The sequence below is a fragment of the Mastigoproctus giganteus genome, chromosome 4, assembly GCF_048544385.1.
Source record: "Mastigoproctus giganteus isolate SK-2022 chromosome 4, ASM4854438v1, whole genome shotgun sequence".
Lineage (NCBI taxonomy): Eukaryota > Metazoa > Arthropoda > Arachnida > Uropygi > Thelyphonidae > Mastigoproctus > Mastigoproctus giganteus.
Window position 1 is genome coordinate 194,996,843 of NC_143578.1, and position 26,582 is coordinate 195,023,424.

The following is a 26,582-nucleotide window of genomic DNA, read 5'->3' on the forward strand; positions in this document are numbered from 1 at the left end:
CCAATTAAAAAATAATTAATAATGCACACTGAAATTGAATACATGTATTCCTGAAGACATACATGTCTTCAGGAATACTAAAATTTATACTGATGTAATTCTAATATATATTTAAATTTCTAAGTTTTTTTATTTTTGGTGTACAAATGTACAAAATACACCAAGGTGACTGCTAGATGGTTAAATATTAAATTTCATATAGTTACAGACAGTGCCGGATTAAGGCACAAGCTAACAGGGCAGCCACCCGGGGCGCCAGATGATGATTATAGCTCGAGGTCACCACATTTACGTAGATTTCTAGGATATGCAAAGGGGCACCGAAATAATCTTTCTGCTGGGGTACGGGAATACCTTAGTCTGCCACTGGTTACAGACATAGTTCATATAGTTACAGATATGACTGTCCACTTGATTGAGTTTTGTGGAGTTCTGTGAAATGTACCAAAAACTAATTTGCTACATCCTTATGGCTTGCTTTCAGTTCAATGAGATAGTTTCTTTTAATCCAGTTCAATTTGGAGTTCCTATATGATGAAGATTTTTTTGCTGCTTTGCAAATTTCTGTTGAATAATCGTTATAGATTTAAATTCAGCTAGCCCAAAATTCCGTTTAATTTTTTGTTCAATTGTTGCCATGTTTAAATCACTTTTCCTGAAACAGAAAAAAATTTAATGTTTAGGTTTTAAAACAGTGTTTACAGTTTTATTTTGTCACTTATTATTATTATAATTAGCCATATGGTGCAAGGAAGCCTGAGGCTTTTGCTGCACCAGCCAAAAAAAAAATTTCTGAGTTACCCTGAGAGAGAGAGAGAGAGAGAGAGAAATCAAGTCAGAAGTAAAAGGATATCACCAAGAAAGAGAAGAATGTGCCCTGGGTGTGCCAAGCCCATACTCACCAGATGTGAGCCCCTGAGGTTAAATCAAAGATGATTAACTTTTAAAAGTGCAGAATGACTTGAAGAACATCCTCTAAAAGAGAAAAATTGTGAAAGGGTGTTAACTGCAGAAGAACTATGTAAAAAGATTCATCTTCAGCCAAAGATTTTGAACAAATTGAAGCTGGTTATACCATTTTAATGGTTTTTTTTTTTTTTTTTTTGCTTATGCCTACGAATTCAAGAGTAACAATGAATGAGAATGCCATACTGGGAGGAACAAATGCTTTACTGGAAAAAGGATTGGACCATGATACACTTAATTCATTTTATTTACAAATTAGTTTAAATTAGAAATTAATTTGAAGCCAAAATTAATTAATGAAATTCATCTTACAGTCCATTATGAAATGAAATGTTTGTCTTTCATAATGAATGGTAGAAATATGGCACAGCTTAACAATTCTATCAGCCATTAATTTCAATGGTAAAGTACTTTTTGATAGCTTAATTTTTTTCAAGATTTTAGTAATTGCTAAGTTGATTTTAAAACATTTCTTAAGTTTATGTACAGGCTACAAATAGCTGGATCTAAACTACATGTAGAAATTAAAGCTGAGTCAACTAAAGGCAACTCAAGGTCACATATGCCTTGTTGTGAAATAGGAAGTAATGCTACTCGGTACATACATATTAAACATACTTAAACTAGTTAAAGCATAACAAACATTAAACATATTTTGCTCTATGAACAAATTTATTTATAAGATTATTATTTTGGCCTGAATGAAAGAAAGTGAAGTTCTCTGTTGATTAATTTTCATAAAACACACAAAAAAAAAAAAAAAAAATATATATATATATATATGTTTATGTAAATAAAAGAATGGTGATCACATCTGGGCTTGGCACACCCAGGGTCCTGAGCTGGCTATCATCATTCTTCTCTTTCTTGGTGATTCCCTTCTACTTTTGACTCTCTCTCTCTCTCTCTCAGGGTAACTCGGGGAATTTTTTTTTTTTTTTTGGCTAGTGCAGCATAAGCCTCAGGCTTCCTTGCACCATATAGTTAATAATAATAAAACAATAACTTTGGCTGTTGTAAAGCTGTACTGCTTTAACAACAGACAAAAGTGTGAATTATTCATGTCTTTGAATTCCCTTCAATTCTATTCAAATAAACTTTAATTTATTTTAAATTTTCTCATTGATAAAAAAGCAGTTGATTAAACAAAAATGAAAGTAAAATTATAAAACCACACGAGTAAACTTTATGTCAGTTTTAGCTAAATTTTTGAGAGCTCAAGAAAAATATAGTACATAAAAAAAGTCACAGCATAAAATTTCCTAAAATAACTAGTGCACGTTAAGTGAAATTATCAGTATGAAGACAGGGCAGACAGGCTACCTGCATAGTGTGATCAAAAGCAATAATTTATGCTATCTTAGGAAATTTAAAAGATGCAAAAATGCTACACTTGTATATATAAACAAGCATTTATTCTTTACTTTTATGGCATATCCCTATAATGGAAAAGAAATATATGTTATTATCAATCACACTGATAAATATAATGAATCAAAGAAAAGTAACTTGACTGATGGAAATAAAGGTTTACAATGGCAGAGAAGGTTATGGATTAACAAATTATGACAAATTTATGAATTTGTCATAATTTGAGCTTATGAATTACAGCAGGTATTCGAAAATGTTCTCCTATGATTTAAGTGCACCTGTAACTTAAAAATTGGGCATAACTCATCAACTATGCTACTATTCTATGACTAACAGAATAGTAGCCATAACAAATAAACACAGACAGCTAATCCATTCTATTAGTGGATAGAGAAACTCTGCCGGCAGAGTCCAGGGATATCATGAGCCAACAGACACCCCATGGGGCAAACAAGTATCACTGGGATTGCCTTTCTCCTTCAATACCTCTTTCCTATTGTTCTCAAGATCCAGACCTGAGGCAGTTAACCTGCCAGGATCCCAATGCACTTTCACCCTCCTGCCCCATAGACATACACATGCAATTCTATAAAGAAAGTATTAAGGCACATTTTGAAACCCTACTTCAGGAAGGATATGGTCTGCTGGAAAGAATAAAGAGAACAAAAAAGTTAATAAAAAGGATTATTCTTAGAGAACAATTTTTGGAATTGCACAATCAGCAAAAGATCAGACTGAAGTACTTAAGACTTTAAAAAGGATTAACCCTCAATCACTAACTTGGCTGCCACAATATATATATTTTTTTTCTGTTATATCTATGAATTTGGATTATATTCTCCCATGTAGTTTTTCCTACCAACCATTTTTAAATGATGCAATATTTTCTCTTTTCATTTCAATGTAGCTGAGTGGTCAACATGAAATAGAGTAGCAAACTCATTTCAGTTGAGAGTAGTATTAATCCACATGACCACAAAATACAGTTAATGATAATATTTTTGTTAAGTGACTAGTACTAAATTCTTTGATCTATTCCCTAGAAATAAAATTCATAAGTTGTTGGTGATAAATTGTTGGGACATCAGAGTGCCACACATAAAAAGAATGCGGAATTGGAATTTGGGGAGAAAAAGGTGTACAGAAAGGATAGAAAGGGAGGAATTATGCTGTTAGTTAAGAAACAAAATCTAAGGCAGTGCATCCAGTTGACAAGGGTTGCAACATTGAGTCAGTGGTGTGGTGTGGTGTGACATAAGCACTGGGAAAGCAAAACTAGGATTAGGTGAGTTATGGGCCTAATGATGAGTACAATAAGTTATGGGCCTAATGATGAGTACAATAAAAAACTGTACAGAGAAATGGAGTGGGCCAGTAAATTAGAATGTCTTATGAGAGATTTTAACTTTCCAGTTACTGACTAGAACCTGTTGGTTGATAACTTTCACACTACCAAGAAATTTTTGTGGATTTATTGGACTCGTTTCTACAGCAGCATGTTCAAGAGGCAACGAGAGAGAGAGAGTAATATTCTTGATTTGATTATCAACAGTGATTATTCATGCATTAAGAATTTGCAGATAAAGGAATCCAGTGATCACTGTGTACTGATGTGGGATTTATTTAAAGATCTTAACTACCATCAGGGCTAAAGTGAAGGTTTTTTGCTTACGTGAAGGTGACTACAGTATTCTGACAGTTTTTAATTCTATCCAGTGGAACCAACTGATGATATTATCTATAGCGATTTTTAATTCTGTTAGTTAAGAAACACAAAATCTAAGGAACTGCATCTAAGGAAGTGGTCTTTGAGGTTGTCACAAACAATCTCTCAGATATGCCAGACAAGCTGTACTTGCTACATGGAAGTCTAAAGCGCTGATGGAACTGATATTCGGGTGACACTCAAGTCAAGTGCCCCCAATTTTGGCAAAGTCCAGTTGGTCTGTGACAGCCAAATCCTCTGCTTGCTCCTTAACGATGGTGGGACTATTAGTAATACTGGGTATAACCCACATGTGCACACTGTGGGTCACCACCCAGGTGTGAACCACTGTAAGCAGGAGGTGCCTCCGTAGCCAAGTGGGAAGGAGCAGCAGTCCATAGTACACGCTTCTTGATTAGACCGGGATTCGAGCCCGTCCACCAAATACAGAGGATGCAGAAAGGTCAGGGAATGACCACCACATATCCCAGAGCAATATGGCCTTAGTTGCTAATGCTCCTAAAAACCAAATAACATAACATAACATAACTGTAAGCAGGGGTTGAGGTGTGATGCCCATACCACATGGAAGAATGCCGCCCCTCTGTGTTACCAGGCAAAATTAGGTGGTAGATGACTTTCATCAACCGGTGGAATACCACCACTTTGCTTATTAGAGGCTTGAAGTAGTGGATCCCATGTTTAGTTTCCAGAGCCAAGTTCCGGTCAAACCTTCCCCATCTCTTCCATCATGCAGTATGTCTGATGTTTTCGGTGGTTATGATGGACATCATGGCAAGATGAAAACTTCCTTACATTTCGAGGGTACAGCTCTAAAACGGTATTCGCAGGCCCAAAAGCAAATTAGTACACTGGACCGAACCTATTGGTAACTCCCTAGGAGGCTTCCGTATCAGCTAGTATACAATCTTGCTACCTGTAGTCTGCCAGATAGTGACTGGAGGGAGTCTGAGTAGTGTGTATGCAGGGGCATTGTCGAGGCCATATTACGTCAAGGATCTGGGTATATCATTACCATATGTATGCCAAAACCAAAAATTTCATTACTTCATACAGCATGTCCCCCCCCACTTTTCTTATTATTGAATATACTAAGAATTGTCAAACTAATAGAGTAAACTTATCTGCAAAAAGATCTAAACTTCCCAAACATTTCCTAGTTCATTTCACAAATATAAGTGGTCTCAATTCTAATCTCAATGATGTCCATTTCCATTTGCAGTCTGCCAAACCCCCATGTACTTTTTCTGACAGAATCTCAGTTATTGGCTGATTCAACTACTGCTCATCTCAGTTGCCCAAATTATTTGCTGCATGATTCTTTTCGCCTCAAAGGTGGTACTTGTGCATATATCTGTTCCGATATTCCGTCAGAGACTTGGTAATTTGGAATCTCCTCTTTTTGACCACCTCTGGCTTAAAATCTCTCTACCTCATTCTGTCAAATTCATCTGCTGTCTCTACCATTCTCCCAACTCCATTAATCACTTTGACTTCCTCTCTTATGCAAATTGACTTTCTCCAGTACAACTTTCCTAACAGTGACGTAATTTTCCTTGGTGATTTTAATGTTCACAACTCCAGCTAGCTTCCATTCTGTAGTTACACAGACCCAGCTGGTCGAGATGCTGTGGCTTTTGCAATTACTAATGACCTCGCACAGATTGTTCATTTACCTACCAGAATACCAGACAATCCTAACCACACAGTCAACACGCTTGATCTTTTTCTCACAAAAAGCCATTCTAAGTGCTTCAGATCACAACTTGGTGATTTTCTCTTCTCCAATGGAGCTTTTATCTCATAGCTATTCCTAACGTCATGTTGTTTGGCATTATAAGAATGCAAAATTGGATGATCTGCGAGATTTCTTTCCTTCTTTTCCTTGGTCGGATTATTATTTCAAATCTTTTGATGTTAATGTTTGCTCAGATCGTGTCAGTGAAATTATTCTTGTAGGAATGGAATCCTTTATTTCACACTCCACTATTAAAATATAATCCTTTATCTAAACCTTGGTTATCCAATAAATGTGCTAAGGCTGTTCAAGAAAAGAATGTTGTATATCGTAATTGACTTGTTTCCAATTCTTCAGTTTCATTTTCTGCCTACGCCAGAGCTCGCAACAATTGTAAAGCAGTTATTAATCAGTACAAACTAGATTTGGAACAGGCTAAAAGTAGAAAACTTGCTTCTTTCCCTAATGGCAGCTGAGCATGCTGGTCTCTTGCCAAAGCTATTGGCCGCAACTTTTACCCATCTCTACTCCCACCTCTGTCAAAACCAGATGGTTCTATTGTCACTTCAGCCAAGGATAAAGCTGACCTGCTAGCATCCCATTTTTCTTCTAACTCATGTATCAATGATCTTAGTAAAACACCTCCCACCATTCCCAATATGCACCATTCAATGCCTCCTGTGATGTTCCACCAAAAGGATGTCAGAAGGATCTCGATGCTGAGAAAGCTCCAGGTCCTGATGGTATTTTTCCACTTGTTCTCAAAACCTGTGCTCCTGAACTTACTCCTGTTCTTTGCCGCCTTTTTTTCATTTTCTTATTCCAAAGGTGTTTTTCCTTCTGCTCATATCCAGCCAGTTCCTAAAATGGGTGACAAATTTCTTCCATTGCAATTACTTCTACCCTTACTAAAGTAATGGAGAAATCAATCAATCGCCAACTTTTAAACTACCTAGAAACCTTATGTCTGATCAACGATCACCAGATGGATTCCATCGGTGTCGATCCACTGGTGATATTCTGGCTTATTTACCCATTTATGGACAAATTCGATGGAAAAGTTTGGTGAAACACAAGCAGTTGCTCTTGACATCTCAAAGGCTTTTGATCATGTTTGGCATAAAGGTCTTCTAAACAAGATTCCATTTTATGGTTTACCAACTGCTTTTCATAAATGGTTATCCAGTTTTCTCTCTGACTGATCACTGAGGGTGATGGTAGGTGGCTCTCTGTCTTCTAACTTCTCCACTAATGCTGGTGTCCTCCCCTAAGGTTCAGTTCTTTCCCCAACTCTTTTCCTCTTGTATATTAATGATCTTCTTCCATTGACCAGAAATCCTATCTGTAGTTTTGCCGACGATAGCACATTGCATTTCACTTTCTAGTTTGAAAAACCTTGCCCTGCTCAATCAGATTCAACTTCTCGAATATCCATTACCAATTCCTTAAATGCCGATCTGCAGGTAATTCTCCAGTGGGAAAAGACAACTTAGTTGCTTTTAATTCTTCTAAAACTCAGTCCTGTCTTTATATCTTGCAAAATGGATTCTTCAGCTCCTATGCTTATCTTTGGTGACACTCCGATATCTAGGCAAGATGATATCTCTCTTTTGGGGATTACCCTGACTTCTAATCTATCTTGGCACAAGCACATTACAAATACTGCTTCCTCTGCATGTAAAAAACGGTTTTCTCTTTTGTTCTTGGCGTTACTTTTCTTCCAAATAGCTGTTCACTCTGTACAAATTTCAAATCTGCCCTACCATGGAATGTTGTTCCTACATCTGGGGTAGGAACAACATTCTTAGGCTTCTGGATTCCATTCAGAAGAGGGCAGTCAGGTTAATTAATGACTCATCTCTAACTGAGTCTCTCCACTTGCTGTCTTATAGATGTACTGTTTCTGCTGCATGCTTTTTTTTATAGATACTTCTATAGGCACTGTTCTTCTCAACTGGATTCTATAGTTCCCACTATGTCTTTCAAAACGGTCTGAACATGTGCTGTCACCAGCCAAAATCCATTTAATGTCCAACTTTAAACCCACAGAACCAACTTTTCATCTTCCCCGTTTATTCATTCAACTGCTGTTTCTGGAACGACCTTCCTTCATATGTATTTCCTGAAAATTTTCAGTCTATAGAGGTTCAAGTCTAATGTCAACAAATATATTCTTTCATCTTTTCAACCTCCAACCCAAGCACGTACTAAGTACAATAGGTTCTAATACCTCTTGTGTTTGAGGTTTTTATATAAAAAAAATCCAGTTGACATGGGTCGACCATGCTATGTTGAGTCAGTTTGGTGTGACATAAGCACTGGGAAAGCAAAATTGAGAGTAGGAGTGTGTTTTAGCACTAATGACTGTGATGAGTACAATGAACAACTGTACAGAGAAAGAGTAGTCCAGTAAACCAGAATGTCTTAAAATGAGGGATTTTAACTTCCCAGATATTGAGGGGAACTTGTGTGTTGGTCACTTGCACACTAGCATGACTTGTTGATTTATTGGATGATTGTTTTCTACAGCAATATGTTTGAAAGGCAACCAGAGGAGTAATACTCTTGATTTATCAGTGGTAATGATTCATGCATTAAGAATATGCAGATAAAGGAATCGCTAGGTGGCAGTGATCACAGCGTAGTAATGTGGAATTTCTGAAAGCTGTAACTACCATCAGGGTAAAGAGAAGGGTTTTTGCTTTTGTAAAGGTGACTGTAGTGACCTTTAAAAAAGCAAAAACCTTTACAACAAAGGATACAGTGATCTCACACAGTTTTTAAATTCTACACAGTGGACAAACTGATAATGATACCAACAGCAAATTCTAAATGGGAAGCATTCAAGGAATTAATCTTGTAAGCTACTAGCTTATCATACCAACTAAGAAATACTGTTAGAGGTTTAGATCTAGATGAACTAATGAGCCTAATGGTAGAGAAGAAAAATGCATGGGATGCATATAAATTACTGTACAAAGCCTTTGGTAGATATAAGCTAGTCTGTAATAAAGTCACAAAGGAGGTTAGGCAAGCGAATGCAGATTACACGAAATCTTTGGCAAAGGATGCAACAAAAAACAGCAGAGACTTCTTTACTTGTGTAAACTCTAGAAGGATGGGGATGAATCGGATTGGTTCACTCGATATCGATGGTTCGACTGTTGATAATCCTACTCAGGTAGCTGACAAACTGAATGAGTATTTTGCATCTACATTCATACATAAGGAATTCTATAGGGAAAGGAGGCCAGAAGCTTATCAAACTCTAACAGAGAGCTAAATGATTTTGTAATAACTGAGAGCAAAGTGGAGGAGAAAGTGTTGACATTAAACATAAGAAATGCATCTGGAGTGGTGGCATCTATTCAGTTATATTAAAGGAGGCAGCAAAGGAAGAAAGCAAACCCTTAGTCATACTTATGAGAGCATCCTGGGATTCAGAGGAGAGGTTCCTATGGACTGGAGATGTGAAAATATATCCCCAATTCCCAAAGGTGGATCAACTACAGACCTGTTAATTTAACTTCTGGGAAAATAGTGGTCATTGGTTAAAGAAGTTTCGCATCCAGACATGACTGCAGTTATATTTCAGACATAGCACGGGTTTGTTAAGGGGAAGTCTTTTCTGACTTCCCCTTAACAAATATGTAGTGGATACTATAATGTGGTCACAAAGGAATTGGATGCAAAAAATAATTTGATATCATATACTTGGATTTCTCAAAGCTTTTGATACTGTTGCACCTGGAAGACTGCTGTACAAATTGGAGCAGTGTGCCATTAAGGGCAAGTTGCTGATATGGATAAAGGGATGGTTGAATGGGAGAAGACAGAGTGGTAATAACTGGACACTGGTCTTTGTGATTGCAGGGTTGTTAATGTCAGTACCTGCAACAGTATCTAGTGGACTAAGTTATTAGTGCAGTCCACCAGGGTTCAGTGCTTGGCAGACTGTTCTTTTCTATTTTTATAAATGATATCGATAAAGGTATATCAGGCTTAATGTTAAAAACTGCAGGGTTGTTAATGATAGTACCTGCAACAGGATCTAGAAAATCTGAGCAGATGGCTGAGAGGTGGCAACTGAAGTTTAACATTGCAAATGTAATGCGTATGAGTAGCAGTAACCCCCAGAGTAACATACCAATTGTGTTGTACTACAATCAGGGTAGTAGAGAATGAAAAAACCTGGTGGTAATTGTGCAGTAGAGATATGAAGTTTTCTGAGCAGCACGGACAGGCTGCCAGAGCAGCTCATGGGGTCTTATCAATGACAAACAGGAATTTTGCCAGCAGGGATAAGGATGTGACTATCCCTTTGTATAAGGCACTGGTCAGGCCACACTGAGTACTGCATACAGGTCTGGAGGCCTCATTTTAGTAAGGATGTAGAGCTGCTGGAACAAGTGCAGATAAGGGCAACAAGATTGTTGCAGGGAACAATGGGTTGCTCTTACCAAGAAAGGCTTAAGTTGTGCAAATTGCAGCTTCTTTGCACAACCTCAGAGGTGATGGGATTCTTCCTCTTGCTCAGATTACGCACCTGAAGGGGCATTAATTCAAACTGAGGAAAGACATTTGCAGAATATATGTGAAGAAATTTACCGTTAGCCAGTGGGTAGTTGATTGGAGGAACAAACTTCCATCTGTCATTGTGCAAGTTGACAGCCTAAAGAAATTCAAGGAAGAACTGAAGAAACGTTTGGAGCAAATGGATGGGTGAAATGGGATTTTTCTTTGGCTGATGCTGTATAAACTTGCATTCTTGTATCATATGCCTTTACTAATGTTGATGCCAATAAATCTATCTGGGGCATAATAAGAATGGAAGATGAACAAAGGGAAGGAACTGAAAGAAAAATGAAACTTGGCTGGATGGTATATGAAAAAATGTACACTATATTTAGAGATGCAAAAATTTCAAGTGTAAAATGAAGAGTATTTAACTAGTGTATTTTGATTGTAATATCATATAATAGTGAAATATGCTGTCTAACAGAAAGACTGAAAGAAACACAATGGAGAATGGAAAGAAGCAAGCTGGGAATTACCCTGAGTCAGAAAGGCAAATGAGTGGGCCAAGAGACAACGTTTGTTAGTTTGTTATTTGGTTTTTAGGAGCATTAGCAACTAAGGCCATATTGCTCCGGGAAATGTGGTGGTCATTCCCTGACCTTTCCGCATCTTCTGTATTTGGTGGTGACATGCTCGAACCCCGGTCTAATCAAGAAGTGTGTGCTAAGCACTGCTGCTCCTTCCCACCTGGCTACGGAGGCGCCAAGAGACATAACAGCACATATTATGTGCTTAAATTGAAAATGGGCTGAGCACATTGCAAGGTGTAAGGAATGAAAGATTGACCAAAAAATTAATGGAATGGAGATCCATGAATAGTAAACAAAGAAGACCCTAGAATTTGGTGTAGAGATGAAATCCAAAAAACTGCAGGAGTGCAGTGGATGGGAGGTGCAGTTCCAAGATAAGTACCAAGAAAAATGGGAGACCTTTTTTCCAAATGGACTGACAATGGTTGAAAAAGACGAATAACAATAAACTTCTCTCTCTCTCTATTTGAAAATGCTATTTGTTGAATGGCAAGGAGCAACGCATTTGTGATTTGTCTCACAATGTGATGTATGATCACATTGTGAGGGTTATATTTTGTATTGGATTGTATTGCGCATCCTCCGTAGCCGAGTGGTCAGGGGCGGGAGTGCAGTAGCACACGCTCCTTGAGTAGACTGGGGTTCAAGCCCATGACTACTAAATACGGTCGATCTGCCCACTGGCATTGGACCAGCATGGCAGATTATGGTCCATTTCCCTCAACATGAATTTTTGAGGAGGCTTCCATCCTGCAGTGGGTTGATAATGGCTGTAGTTTTTTTCTGTATTGGAATTTTATTGAACTTGGATAGAAATCATGACTCAGATCAGAGCAGCAAAGCAAAAGGCTCGAACTAATGGAAGTGCTGTGGTGGGAGAACTGAGGGTGGGGGATGGTTGTCCTCTGAATCACAGTCTACTGAAATGCACTGCTTGCTTGATGTTTGTGGAGCAATCAGGAACAGGAGCAGTGCAGAATTGGAATTTGGGGAGTACAATGTGTACAGGAAGCGAGGAGGAGTTATGCTGTTAGTTAAGAAACACACAAAATCTAAGGAAGTGCATCCAATTGATGTTGGTGGAGAATGCAATGTTGATTCCGTTTGGTGTGACATAAGCACTGGAAAAGGAAAAATGACAGTAGGTGTGTGTTATAGGAATCTGATAAGTATAATGAGCAATTATGCAGAGAAATAGAGCGGGCCAGTAAATCAGAGTGTCTTATAATGGGGGATTTTAATTTACAGAGATTGACTAGAATTTGTGGGTTGGTCACTCACATACTAACAAGGCTTTTGTGGATTTATTGGGTGACTGTTTTCTACAGCAGCATGTTCGGGAGGCAACTAGAGGGAATAATACTCTTGATCTGATTAACAGTAGTGATTCTTCACGCATTAAGAATATGCAGATAAAGGAAACACTAAGTCGCAATGATCCCAGTGTGCTGAAGTGGGAGTTACTCAAAGAGGTAACTACCATCAAGGGTTAAGGGAAGGGTTTTTGCTTTCTTAAAGGTGACTACGGTGGCCTGAGACAGTACTTAAATTCTATATGGTGGGACCAAGTGATGATGTTACCAACAGCAAATTCAAAATGGGAAGCATTCAAAGAAATCTTGGAAGCTACTAGGCTTTTCATACCAATTAAGAAAGATTGTTCAAGATTTAGGCCTAAATGGGTGTCAGATGAACTAATTAGACATGTGACAGAGAAGAAAAATGCATAGGATACATATAAAATAACAGGTGACATGGAAGCCAAGATAGATATAAGCTGGTCTGTAACCAAGTCAGGCAGGCAAAGGCAGATTAAGAGAAATCCTTGGCAAAGGATGCAAAGAAAAACAGCAAAGAGTTCTTTACTTATGTAAACTCTAGAAGGAAGGGGATGAATCAGATTGGTCCACTTCATATCGATGGTTCAACTGTTGTTGATGATCCTGCTCAGGTAACTATCAAACTAAATGAATATTTTGCATCTACATTCACACATGAGGAGTTATTCAGGGAGGGGAATGCCAGAGGTGTATTAAACTCTGGCATGGGTTTGTTAAGCGGAAGTCTTGTCTGATCAATTTTATTGGATACTATGATGTAGTCACAAAGGAACTGGATGCAAAGAATAACTTTGATATCATATATGGATCTTAGAAATGCTTTTGATACTGTTGTACATGGAAGACCGTTACACAAATTGGAGCAGTATGGCATTGGAGGCAAATTGCTGCTATGGATAAAGGGATGGTCGAGTGGGAGAAGACAGAGTATGGTAATCAATGGACACTGCTCTTTGTGGACTAATGTTATTAGTGGAGTCCCCTCAGGGTTCAGCGTTGAGTCCATTGTTGTTTTCTGTATTTATAAATGATATTGATGATGGTATATCAGGCTTAATGTCCAAGTTTGCAGACTATATGAAGGTCGGCAGGGTTGCTAATGACAGTACGCTGTTGCAACAGGATCTAGAAAAGTTGAGCAGATGGGCTGAGAGGTGGCAAATGAGGTTTAACATTGATAAATGTAAAGTACTACATATGGGAAGCAGTAACCCCAGAGTAACGTATCAACTCTGTAGTACTACACTGACAGTGGTAGAGAATGAAAAGGCCCTGGGGATAATTGTGCAAGCAGATATGAAGTTTTTGAGCAGTGCAGACGGTCTGCAAGTGTAGCTCATGGTGTCTTATCAATGATATACAGGAATTTTTCCAACAGATAAGGAGGTGATTATCCCCTTGTATAAGGCAATAGTCAGGCCACACCCTGAGTACTGTATACAGGTTTGGAGGCCTCATTTTAAGAAGGATGTACAGCTGTTGGAATGAGTACAGAGAAGGGCAACAAGATTAGCGAATGGAACAAAGGCTTAAGTTTTGCAAATTACAGTGTCTGGAGACTAGGCACTGGCGAGGTGATCTGCTTGAGGGATTTTTCCTCTTGCTCAGAATAATCCCCTGAGAGGGCATAAATTCAAATTGAGGAAGGACGGTTGTAGGATATATGTGCAGAAGTTTGGCTTTAGCCAGCGGGTGGTTGATTGCTGGAACAAACTTCCATCTGTCATTGTAGAAATTGATAGCTTAAATAGATTCAAGGCAGAACTTGACAAATATTTGGCATGAGTTGATGGGTGAAATAATGTTTTTTTTTAGCTGATGCTATATAAGCTTGCTTTCTTGCATCATGTGCCTTTGCTAAGCTAATGATGCTTATGCCTTACTTTGCATACATCATTCACAGCTTGAAACATTAGCATTAATTGAGGCATATGATGCAAGAAAGTAAGCTTATATAGTATCAGCCAAAAAAAAAACCTTCCCACTTCACCCATCTGGTCACTCCAAATGTTTGTCTAATTCAGCCTTAAATTTATTTAAGCTATCAACTTCCACAACAACAAATGGAAATCTGGTCCAGCAATCAACTACCCATTGGCTAAAAGCAAGCTTCTGCTCTTCTATTCTACAACTGTCTTTCCTCAATTTGAATCTATGCTCCCTCAGGTTCTTAGTCTGAGCAAGTGGAAGTATCCCATCAGCATTGAGCCTGCTCAAACCATTTAAGGCCTTATACTCCGCCATGGACGGTCCCAAGCCCGGCTGCGAAAGGAGGAGGGTGGTCATCCTGCCGAAATGACCAGAACCGGGAAACCGGGGAAACTAGGCAAGAAACCGCATGAAATTCGGAACAAGCTCTTACAACAATGTTACCGCATCCGGGGTAGCCGATGCGCCAGCACTGGGGACCCAGGGTACTGGTGTGAAGTGGACCACTGGCCACAGAACAAGCTGTTATAACAATGTTACCGCATCCGGGGTAGCCGATGCGCCAGCACTGGGGACCCAGGGTGCTGGTGTGAAGTGGATCACTGGCCACAGCAATAAGCTTACTACGCCGAAAAGGACAATTAACATTGGCGAATGGAATGTTCGAACGGGGCACCACGTTGGACAAAAGGAAATCATTGCCCAAGAACTACTTAGGTGCAAGATATCAATCGCGGCATTATCCGAATTAAGACTCACCGGGTCTGGAACGATGATCATCCAACCACCAGCACCTAATGAAGCGGTTATGCTATTCTACTCTGGTGGTGAGAAACGAGAAGCAGGAGTGGGCTTTATGGTCGATGCTCAGGCCACCAGTAGTGTGATCGCTTTCCAACCAATATCGGACCGCCTGGCAGTCCTTACTGTCAAGGGCACCATCAAGACCCATATTATCTCCGCCTATGCGCCAACTGAGACTAGCCTGGACCCGACCAAGAATGACTTCTACAACCAGCTCCAACATACGCTGGATTCAATTCCGCAGACAGAAGTGATCATCCTCGCAGGGGACTTTAATGCCCATATTGGCGTGGACAGATCTGGTTGGGAAACAACAATGGGCAAGTTTGGCCATGGGAAGATCAATGACAACGGCTTACGTTTGTTGTCCTTTGTCGCATCTAACAACCTGATCATTGGAAACAGCCATTTCCAGCACCCTCAAAAACATCAACTTACATGGCGAAATCCATCTGGCAAGGACTCAGCAATCCTGGACTACATTTTGATCAATGCCAGATTTCGCTCATCACTCATGGACGTTCGTGCCATGAGGGGACCTGATTGCGGATCTGATCACTACCTCATCCGGGCTAAGGTGCAGCTCAAATTACGGCATGCAAAAAGATCATCTCGGTCAGCCAAGCTGGACTGGAGGCAGCTAATGAATGCTGCCAACAAACAGGCATATCAGATCGCCCTATCCAACCGCTTCGAGATGCTGGCTGTGCCCGAGGATATAAATGAAGAAGAAAAGCAGATCTCTGATGCCATCCTGGAATGTGCCAAGCCCCTATGTCCACCTGCCCGACGTCGAACGCAACCATGGATATCAGACGAGTGCCTCGACCTCGTGGACAAACGGAAACAGGCAAAGTTGGTCGACTTTGAACGGTACCGGCAGCTAAACCGAGAAGTCCGACAAAGAATGACAGCAGAAAGAGAAGCATACTGGAACCAAGTGGCAGACGATCTTGAAGTGGCGGCATCCAAAAACGAGTACCGCACTCTCTACCGCACCCTCAGATGTCTGAGTGGAAAGACCAAATTGACTAGTGACAACATCAAGAATGCTGATGGGACCTTCGTGCGATCACCATCCGAACGCCTGCAACGGTGGAGTGAATTCTTCAAAGCTTTGTATAATCACGACCCACCTCAGGGACCGCCAGCAACAGCACTCTCGATCGACCCCCCTGAGGTCTCCATGGTCGATGTTGAGCCTACAGTAGAAGAAGTGAAAGCAGCCATACAATCCCTGAAGAATGGCAGGGCACCAGGAGTGGACCAAGTCACCACAGAAGCGATCAAAGCCGGGGGAGATGTACTGCTTCGCCGACTACACTCACTCCTCAAAACCATCTGGTGCACTGAACAAATTCCGTTAACATGGAGGAAAGCTATTATCGTACCGATCCACAAGAAAGGTGATAACCGGGACTGCAAGAACTACCGTGGCATCAGCCTCCTTTCCATCATCGGAAAGGTCTTTATGAAGATCATCCAGTCAAGACTGCAAAAACATCGCGAGCAAACCAGTCGAGAAGAACAGGCAGGATTTAGACCCGGGCGAGGATGCTGTGATCAAATCTTTGCCATTCGTCAGCTGATGGAGGAGAGGATCCGGTGTGGACAGCAAACCGTCATTGTTTTCATTGACTTTAAGTCTGCTTTCGACTGTGTCCACCGGCCTGCCTTATGGAAACTACTAGAGGTTGAACATGTACCTCGAAAAGTCATCACACTCCTCCAAACTGCATACAACGGTTTAACCAGCCAGGTGCGCATCCAGAATGATTTATCTGAGGAATTTACCATCCAAACTGGAGTCCGCCAAAGGGATGTAGCCTCCCCGTTGCTTTTCAACATCGTAGTCGACGCCATTATGAGGCAAGCATTCAGAAACAGACAGGGCATACAATATGACAAGGATCACTATGTGACTGACCTGATGTTTGCTGATGATAGTGCTATCCTTGCCGGTAACGACGCTGAAGCCACGGACATCCTCTACGACATTGCCCGCATTGCCCGGCCATACGGTTTGAAGATCAATGCTGGTAAGACAAAGGCCCTGACAACAGATGGGTCGCAAGCCACCATCTATCTCGAAGGCGTCCAGATCGAGCAAGTGCAGGACTTTAAATACCTTGGGTCGCTGGTCCAGGAGAAGAAAGTTGCATCCACCATGGAAATCCACAGCAGAATTGGACAGGCGGCCACTGCGTTCGCCTCGCTCAAATGGTGTCTGTGGAAGAGGACCAACATTTCCACAAAGACTAAAATCCGACTCTTCCAGACTTTGATCCTGCCCATTCTTCTTTACGGATCGGAAACATGGATTTGTCTCAAGTTAGATTTGAACAAACTTGAGGTATTCCAAATGCGATGCCTGCGGCAGATCTTGGGCATCTCTCTTCGCGACCGCATCACTAATGATACCATCCGCGCCAGATGCCAACAGCAACCAACCATTGCCGACCAAATCCAGAAGCGAAGGCTCAGATGGTTTGGCCACGTATGTAGAATGGGCACGAACAGAATACCATCCACACTCCTTTGGAGACAACGACCCACCCAATGGAGCATCCAACGGACCGCGCCTAGGAAAACGTGGGCCAAGCAAGTGGAAGATGACTTGAAGAGCCGACGTCTCGACCTTAACCAGGCCAGGACTGAAGCCATGGATCGTAAGGTATGGAAGAACATCATAGAGCAAGTCCGAAACCCTGCGGCACCTACAGCAGCATACTGGTTGCGTGGCCAACCGCCTCCCCCAGCTGCCAGCTAAGGACCAAAGAAGAAGAAGAAGGCCTTATACACCTCAATCAGATCACCTTGAAGGTGCCTAGTCTCCAGATGCTGCAACTTGCAGAACTTAAGCCTTTCTTCATAAGCACACCCCTTTGTTCCTCTCACCAATCTTGCTGCCCTTCTCTGTACTCATTCTAGCAACTCTACAGTCTTCCTAAAATGAGGACTCTAGACCTGTATATACTACTCAAGGTGTGGCCTGACCATTGCCTTATAAAAAGGGATAAGCACCTCCTTGTCTCTGCTAGCAAAATTCCTATATATCATTGACAAAACTCCATGACCTTCTCTGGCAGCCTGTCTGCACTGCTCAGAGAACTTCGCATCTGACTGCACAATTACCCCCAGGTCTTTTTCATTCTCCACCTCTCTGCGTGTAGTACCACAGAGTTGGTGTGTTTCTCTTGGGTTACTGCTACCCATATGCAGTACTTTCCATTTCTCAAATGTTTAAAACTCTTTAGCTTTCTATAATAAATCTATAATAAGCTCTATTATAAATCTATTAACAGATAATATGGCTGTTCACTTTTTGTATCTTTTCATGACTGTTTCAACCTATAATATATTGGCGATTACATTCAGTGACCTTTTATAGTATGTTTTTCTGCAAGGTAGCTATTTCATAACATGTTATATTATTTCTCTTCCCTAAGATTAATATTCATTTGAGTTTCACTGTATTTAACTTCTGTTCCCGGAAAATTAATGCAGGCACTGGTTAAAGAAGCACTGCAGGATCATCTAGACAAGACTTCAGTTATAGCTCGGACACAGCATGGTTTTGTTAAGGGGAAGTCTTGCCTGACCAATTTGATTGGATACTATGATGCAGTCACAAAAGAACTGGATGCAGGGAATAACTTTGATATTATATACTTGGATCTTAGAAAGGCTTTTGATACTGTTGCACATGGAAGACTGCTGCACAAATTGGAGCAGTGTGGCATTGGAGGCAAATTGCTGCTATGGATAAAGGGGTGGTTGAGGGGGAGAAGACAGAGTTGTAATCAATGGACACTGCTCATCGTGGACTAATGTTATTAGTGGAGTCCCTCAGGGTTCAGTATTAGGTCCTTTATTGTTCTCTGTATTTATAAATGATATTGATGATGGTATATCAAGCTTAATGTCCAAGTTTGCAGACGATACGAAGGTTGGCAGGGTTGTCAAGGACACTACTGACACTATGCTGCTGCAACACGATCTGGAAAGGTTGAGCAGATGGGCTGAGAGGTGGCAAATGAAGTTTAACATTGACAAATGTAAAGTACTACATATGGGAAATAGCAACCCCAGAGCAACGTATCAACTCTTGGTACTACACTGACAGTGGTAGAGAATGAAAGGGACCTGGGGGTGGTTGTGCAGGCAGATATGAAGTTCTCTGAGCAGTGCAGATGGGCTGCAAGAGTAGCTCATGGTGTATTGTCAATGGTATATAGGAATTTTTCTAGCAGGGATAAGGAGGTGATTATTCCCTTGTATAAGGCAATGGTCAGGCCACACCTAGTGTACTGTATACAGGCCTGGAAGCCTCATTTCAAGAAGGATGTAGAGCTGCTGGAACGAGTACAGAGAAGGGCAACAAGATTAGTGAATGGAACATACGAAGAAAGGCTTAAGTTTTGCGAATTACAGTGTCTGGAGACTAGGCACCAGCGAGGTGATCTGATTGAGGTGTACATAGCCTTGAATGGTTTGAGCATGCTCAATGCTGATGGGATTCTTCCTCTTGCTCAGAATAATCACCTGAGAGGGCATAAATTAAAATTGAGGAAAGACATGTAGGATAGATGTGTGGAAATTTGCCTTTAGTCAGCGGGTGGTTGGTAGGTGGAACAGACTTCCATCCCTTGTCGTGGAAGTTGATAGCCTAAATAAGTTTAAGGCTCAGCTGGACAGGTATTTCGAACGAACAGAGGGGTGAAGTGGAAGTGGTTATTTTTTATTTATTTATTTTACTTTATTTTTTTTTTTTGGGTGATGCTGCATAAGCTTGCTTTCTTGCATCAAATGCCTCTACTAATGCTAATGCTAATTTGGTTGATGATCAATTATTCAATGTCCTTCTGGAAATATTATTCTCTAATTGCTATTTCCTGTTAATTATATTATCTACTAATTGTTATTATTTATTACATTTACAAGTTATATTCTTTATATTAGTGTTCAAATTGGGCTGGAGTACACTGGAACATTGTTCTGTTTTAAATTTACTTTTTTTTAAAATTAAGATAAAGCATTCCACTTGTACTTCCCAAAAACCTTTCCAAAATGTCGAGAGAGTCACTGCCAATTACAAGTTCCAACATATTCATAATAAATCATGTCAGACTCAATGAAAAGCTACTTATGACATGAATGCATGTTTGTGTTGGATAAACTTTTTACTGAAACATTTTAATTAAAATATTAGCATTCCCAATGTTAATATTTTTCAATCTGATTGCTGACGTTTTGCTTGCATAAAAGTTCTCTTAAACTAACCCTGATCTTATCCCCATGTGTGTATGTCTGCAAACTCATCTAATTCAGGGTCATTCTTCGTGTGTAAAATGAAAAATCTAACATGCTAATATAGAGATAGCAATTATCTAGTTGATTTAAAATTTTGTTCCTTTGGTGGTGAGTTCCTAATTACTTCAATCAATGAGGATAACAGTAAAATTTCCCTTAACAAGGCATTTACACTTACATACCATTTGCATAACTGGTTACTATAATACTTTTAAACTTATTCAAGTGGTAAACTTGTGTACATTTAAAAGACTAGATAAGTGAATGAAGGAACATAAGTGTTACATGAGCTTCTTTCTTTTTTCCTCTACTAACACCAACACATATATTCAGGGTATTTACATGCTTAACCCTCACTAATTTTATTAACTTTTCTAAGGACAAGGTTCTACTTAAAAAATACTGATCTTGAATATAGTCATAATATAACAATTAATGCTTATTTTACTATTACTTTCATTTGTTTAAATTATGTTCAAGTGTAGATCTGTTTAAGCATGCCTATCCTGACACATACTAACATGAAAAAAGAAAGATGGAATTGTTTTAACAATTCAAGACACAGCAGCTCATGGCTTAAGTCACTCTAGCACTAAATTTTGAATTATCAAGAGCAAAACATTTCATTCCAAGAAGTTTGCATATTTTTTTATATAGGTTTTTTATATGCTGTTTGCAAGTTGGAAAAAAAAAAAAAAAAAAACAAACTTGGGAAAATTGGCTGTGGTAATAATACAATATATAAATATTGTTAATATTAGAGAACCTTACAGTTAAGAGCTTTTATTATTTGTGGTAAAGCTTTTGAGATCTAATTCCCCAGCTCAAAGACAGCTGCTTTGATTACATGCAGATCATACATAAAGGTTTTGCTCAATCATTCATTCAACCAAATCTAATTTGCGTGGCAATTGTCAGTTAAAAAGTTTATGGGAAACTTTGTACCTATGTGTTCGCTAGCTTGGAAGTTATATGTAATTCAATTTACTGGGCAATTTTACTGTCTGATAAGCTCACCTGTCAATCATATCAAAACATCATTTTATTTGCCAATACGATGTCGGATATAGATTTAACACTGCAGGCCTTGGTGGATTCAATTAATGAATGTCACTGGTGCAAAGCATGTAAAACAATGAAACAAAATAAATATTTATCTCTCAGAATTCTTTTTTCATTTTGCATCTAAAATCAATATCTGCAGATACTTAATATCTGTAAGACTATCCACATAGACCAGCAAATTATGGCAATGGTTCAAGGAGATATGATTCAATCCTGTGATTATACTTTGCCCATTATCCTCTTTACATCTTTTAGAGGATTTCTTTGTATATTTAACTTTTATACCTATAAGTAGGATATCACTCTGAGAAATTAGTCAAAATCTGGTACATTGTTTGATTTTTCCTGCAACTGTGCGAGTGCAGTGTCCAAATTTCACTTCTGAGTGAAATTTGGCAGACATTTCATTATCATTATGTGAGAGAATGACTACACTTTGATCTTAGCCAAAAGGCCGAGAAGCGATGTGAGAGAATGACTTATGGACGAGGCTGCCCTTGTCTGGTTTTCCATGTACAGCAGTCCCTTATGTATATCGAGTTGACTAACTATGGAAGAACACGTAGCCAGAGAGGTCCTGTGCAAGTCAGCTGTATATCATCAACCAATGTGTCCAAATTTCAATAGGTATTGGAGGGAGATCAACCAACAAAACATACCAATGCTATTATGTTAACCCTTTTTCAGCCTGTACTTGGCAAAAAAATTGAAGTAATGCACATGTTTAAGACTGGCTGTGATCTAGAGGTATGGTGCTCAGTGGGATGCTTTTATTTAGAACAGGCTATACCTTTTTCAGCCTATACCCCTTCATGCAGTGGGGTTAGAGAGCCTCATGGTCAGCATACATTTGCAGCCATCTGTCCGTGCCAAAATGGCATTGGATTGGTTTAATTAACAAGTTCTTTATTCTTCCATGGCCGCTAAACTTGCCTAACTTCAGTGCAACCAAACATGTGTGGGATGTTTGGGGAATAGAATATTCAATGCCTGGATCTAGTACCATTGAATACCCTGGGACTGGGCTGTGCCAAGCCATTTTAGTACCTGAGGCAAGAATGAAAAATTGCGCCTTATTGTTAATCGTGGCAACGTTGGCAATTATTTAATCGTTCTTTTGGCGCCCCTTTCAGCTTTTAATCTGAGGCAAGAGCCTAAATCGCCTCACCCTTGGCACAGCTCTGCCCTGGGATGCAGTATGGTTGGCATGGGTTATTAATATGTAAATAATAAAAGAGTTACTGTTTAATTATTATAATACTAAAGCTGTAAATTAGTTTATATCAATATGAACTAATTTATAGAACTGTATTAATATAGTAAAATATATTTCAAGCCAAGAGCCCAATTCCAACCCCCCCCCCATCCACTCGTTTTATTTAAGCCCTTAACTTCGGTATTTGCAGATTGTGGGCATCTTTAAGAATATAAATAGCAAGGCCCTACCATACAAGTGTTTACTTATGCTTGTATTGAATATTTCAATAAGTTAGCAAAAAAAAATGGGAGTAATAGTAAGTGAAGTAAAAGTTGAAGCTGGCTGGGTCTAGAGAGATGATACTTGGTGGGAAGCTTTTATTTAGAACTTACACTGGTGTTCAAAGAAAGTGCATCACCTAGTAATTTCACATTTCTAACCTTTTTCAAGATGATATGTTTCATTAATGACTAATATCACAAATAACAATATAAACAAAAGATATTTATTAATAGTTAAGGCAAAGCTAAGTAATATTTGACAGGTGCTCTCAAAATATTCCAAAATGAGCATTTGCAACCTTTATACAACAGTTTTTGTAAACAAGACAATTATGGCTGAAATGTTATCAGAAGCCCTCAATTTGCTTCAGTTTATCATTTAAAGTGGAAAACAAAATGAAAAGTTCACCAGGTGCAAACTAATATTTAGGTGAACTGCTTCTGGTCCTGATGACAGTGGCACACCATCGAGGCATTGACAAGATCAATTTCTGAAGATAATCAACTGATAGTTTGTAGTTCCAAACGCAAATTATGGCTTCCTGAAGTTCATGAAGGGTCTTTGGTTTCTTTCTGGCAACTGCAGATTCCACACGATGCCAACAGTTCTCTATAGGATTCAGGTCCGGGCTGTTTCAACCCTTCTTCCAATCATTTTTTCACCTGTAACAAATGTAAACACATTACTGTTGAACCTTTAATGCAGAAATGAAGCTAAAGTAACTATAGAAGTGCCTACTTACATTTTTCACCCGATGACAAGGAGCAGAGTTATCCTGAAAGATGCTTTACGGAACCCTTTATAAACTGCAGGTGACCTATTCCGCGATACCAAATGCACCCCTATATTATTTGGTTGGTAGAGAATTTTACTGTAGACACCACACAGGCTGGACGGTAATTCTTCAACACGTCTACGGCGAATTGTTTGTCTCCCATCAGAGCCATGCAGGTTGAATTTCTCATCTGAGAAAATAATGACTTCCAATGCTAGGGGGTCCATTTGACATGCTCCTTACATCAAATTAATTGGGCCTTTTTCATTTTTTGTGTGAGGAGGGGCTTCTTCTTAGGACGATGGGTTACAAGTCCATTTTTGAAGAAGCATCTTCTGACTGTTACTGCTACCACTCCTGTATGCTCTTCCCATTCTCTTTTCAGCTCAGACGAGGAAGCTTTACGGTTTTTAAGGCATAAGCGCTTCGAAACGCGGTCTTGTTTTGGCTTAGAGACTCGTTTGTGTCCAGTTCCTTTCTTCGTATCAGCAGAACCAGTATTCTTGAGATTTGGAAAGAAATCTACTTACTGTCGACTGATTACAAGACACTCTATAAGCAATATGACACAAAGAACATCCTTCCTCACATAAAGCAACAACAGCACTCTTTCTTCGTGGCATCAACTCCACATAACTCGCATCCTGACACAAGCAAGGAATGACTGCAACTCTTGCAGAGCATGCTTTTACAGTTGATGCAATATTACATCATCACCTACACGTGTCAATCTTATCTTTTTTTTTTTTTTTTATGAAAACCCCAAACACGAAAGGTATCAAAACCTATAGTACTTAGTACCGTGCATGGGTTGAAGGAGAAGTATGGGGGGTGGGGGGTGCCGGAAACTTTGCTCTAGAGACTAAACATGGGTTTCATCTGATGCAATCTGTAAGAAATATTGCCATATACTTATGTTATTCGGACAATTATAATTTTAAGGGGTGATGCACTTTCTTTGAACACCAGTGTATATGCAGTCCCCATTGCACAGCCTGTTGTTAACTGAAACTATTATATTAGTTACCAAATCACATCTTACCCCAGGGGCTCACATCTGATGAGCATGGGCTTGGCAAACCCAAGGTTCTGAGCTGGTTATCATTCTTCTCTTTTTTGGCGATTCCCTTCAACTTCTGACTCACTCTCTCTCTCTCTCTCTCTCTCAGGGTAATGCAGGAATTTTTTTTTTTTTTTTTTTTGGGCTGATGCAGCATAAGCCTCAGGCTTCCTTGCACCATATGGCTAATAATAACAATCAAGTTATAAAACTTATTTTGCTTGGTAGATATCCCAAAAGTATAAAATAAACTTTTTAAAATATATTTTCAATATAGTATGAATCAGAGCTGTACTACTCAATATAGAAATGTAATAAAAATAAACTAAATCCTTATGACATCAATTATTAAACTTTTATGGAAAAATATGGAACTCCATTTCCAACAAATTATGGAAAATTTGTTGGAAATGGAGTTGTAAATATTAATCCTTCCATAAAACCTATGCCGACTGGGCTAGCCAGGTGGGTAAAGTGCCTGCCTGGCAACCCAAAGGTCGTGGGTTCGAATCCCACCTTGGGTTTGGATCAGCGTAAAATGCAAAAACTTTGGGAGGTGCATTATGGCTACAGAAGCCGATGCGTCAACAACTAACAAAAAAAAAAAAAAAAAAAAAACCTATACACAGATTTTTTGCATATAAATATTATGCATTGTTTATGCATATAAATATTATGGAAGCTGCACAACATTATGCATGTTAAAATTTCTGCTATATTTTGTGTAAGGTTTTGGATATAAGATGAACAAAATCTGCTATGTACATTACATGTTGTTATTTTAACCTAACCAGAATTTCTAAATATTCCTATTTGGCGCATTATTTTTTTATGCAAAAAAAAATTTCTTCAGCATATCGATATGACCGCATCCTTTCTATCCTGTAACGCATAGTACCATAACATTTTAACTCTGAGCAATTTGCAAATTTATTTCGGAACTTAATATTATCCCCTGCTGCAATATATCGCGACAGCTTTGCTATCTTCCTGTTATTACGTGTTGAAATACTCAAATTTGTTTTTTGTTTTTTTTAAACAACTTGCAACATAACATCATTCATTTACTGACACTTGCCTTATGTAATTAGTGAATGGTCTCTAATCTCCCACCCCCCATTTCTTTACAAATTTTGTGAACGGCCCGCAACCCTATTTATTATTATTAGCCATATGGTGCAAGGAAGCCTGAGGCTTATGCTGCACCTGCCAAAAAAAAAAAAAAAATTGAGTTACCCCAAGAGAGAGTGTGTCAAAAGTGGAAGGGAATCACCAAGAAAAGAATAATGATATCCAGCTCAGGCCCCTGGGTGTACTAATCGATCCATTAAAACGGGCTCACCTGGTGAGTATGAGCTTGGCTCACTCAGGGTCCTGAGCCGGATATCATCATTCTTCTCTTTCTTGGTGATTCCCTTTTACCTCTCTCTCTCTTTTTTGCCTGGTACTGCATAAGCCTCAGGCTTCTTTGCACCATATGGCTAATAATAATAATAAAATTTAAGAGTTATTCAGCCATTTAAGTGGGAAGAAGCTGTAAGCAGCTTACTTTTTGAAGTTCGACTCCCAGTTTTCCTTATTATCATATATCCAAACGATAAAGATTAATCAACGGGGGATTACGTTCGGTCACGTGTAGATATAACCCCTCCCCTTCCCACGAAAGTTCGTATATACGGTTCCTCTGATGGTTGTGCGCGGTTCCTACTTATTTAAACCTGGTTATCAAGAGAATCTGTGAGTGAAACATATACAACTGACTATAAAGTCATTGTAATAGCTGCTAAAACTACAACAGAAAGCATAAAAACGTCATAAAGGCACATTATTCTTATCCTGGTCCACTTTCCAATATACCTTCATAACATTATCAAAGCATTCAGACCCCTGACACACGGCACTTTCGT

At 39.3% G+C, this 26,582-nt stretch overlaps 1 protein-coding gene and 1 pseudogene across 1 annotated transcript in view; both read right to left on the bottom strand.

Annotated features, from left to right (window-relative positions):
- LOC150087297 (uncharacterized) overlaps nucleotides 1–26,582 on the bottom strand; it is a 184,869-nt gene that overhangs the window by 158,142 nt on the left and 145 nt on the right. The window lies entirely within an intron of this gene.
- Nucleotides 21,689–21,826, bottom strand: LOC150087298 (U2 spliceosomal RNA; annotated as a pseudogene).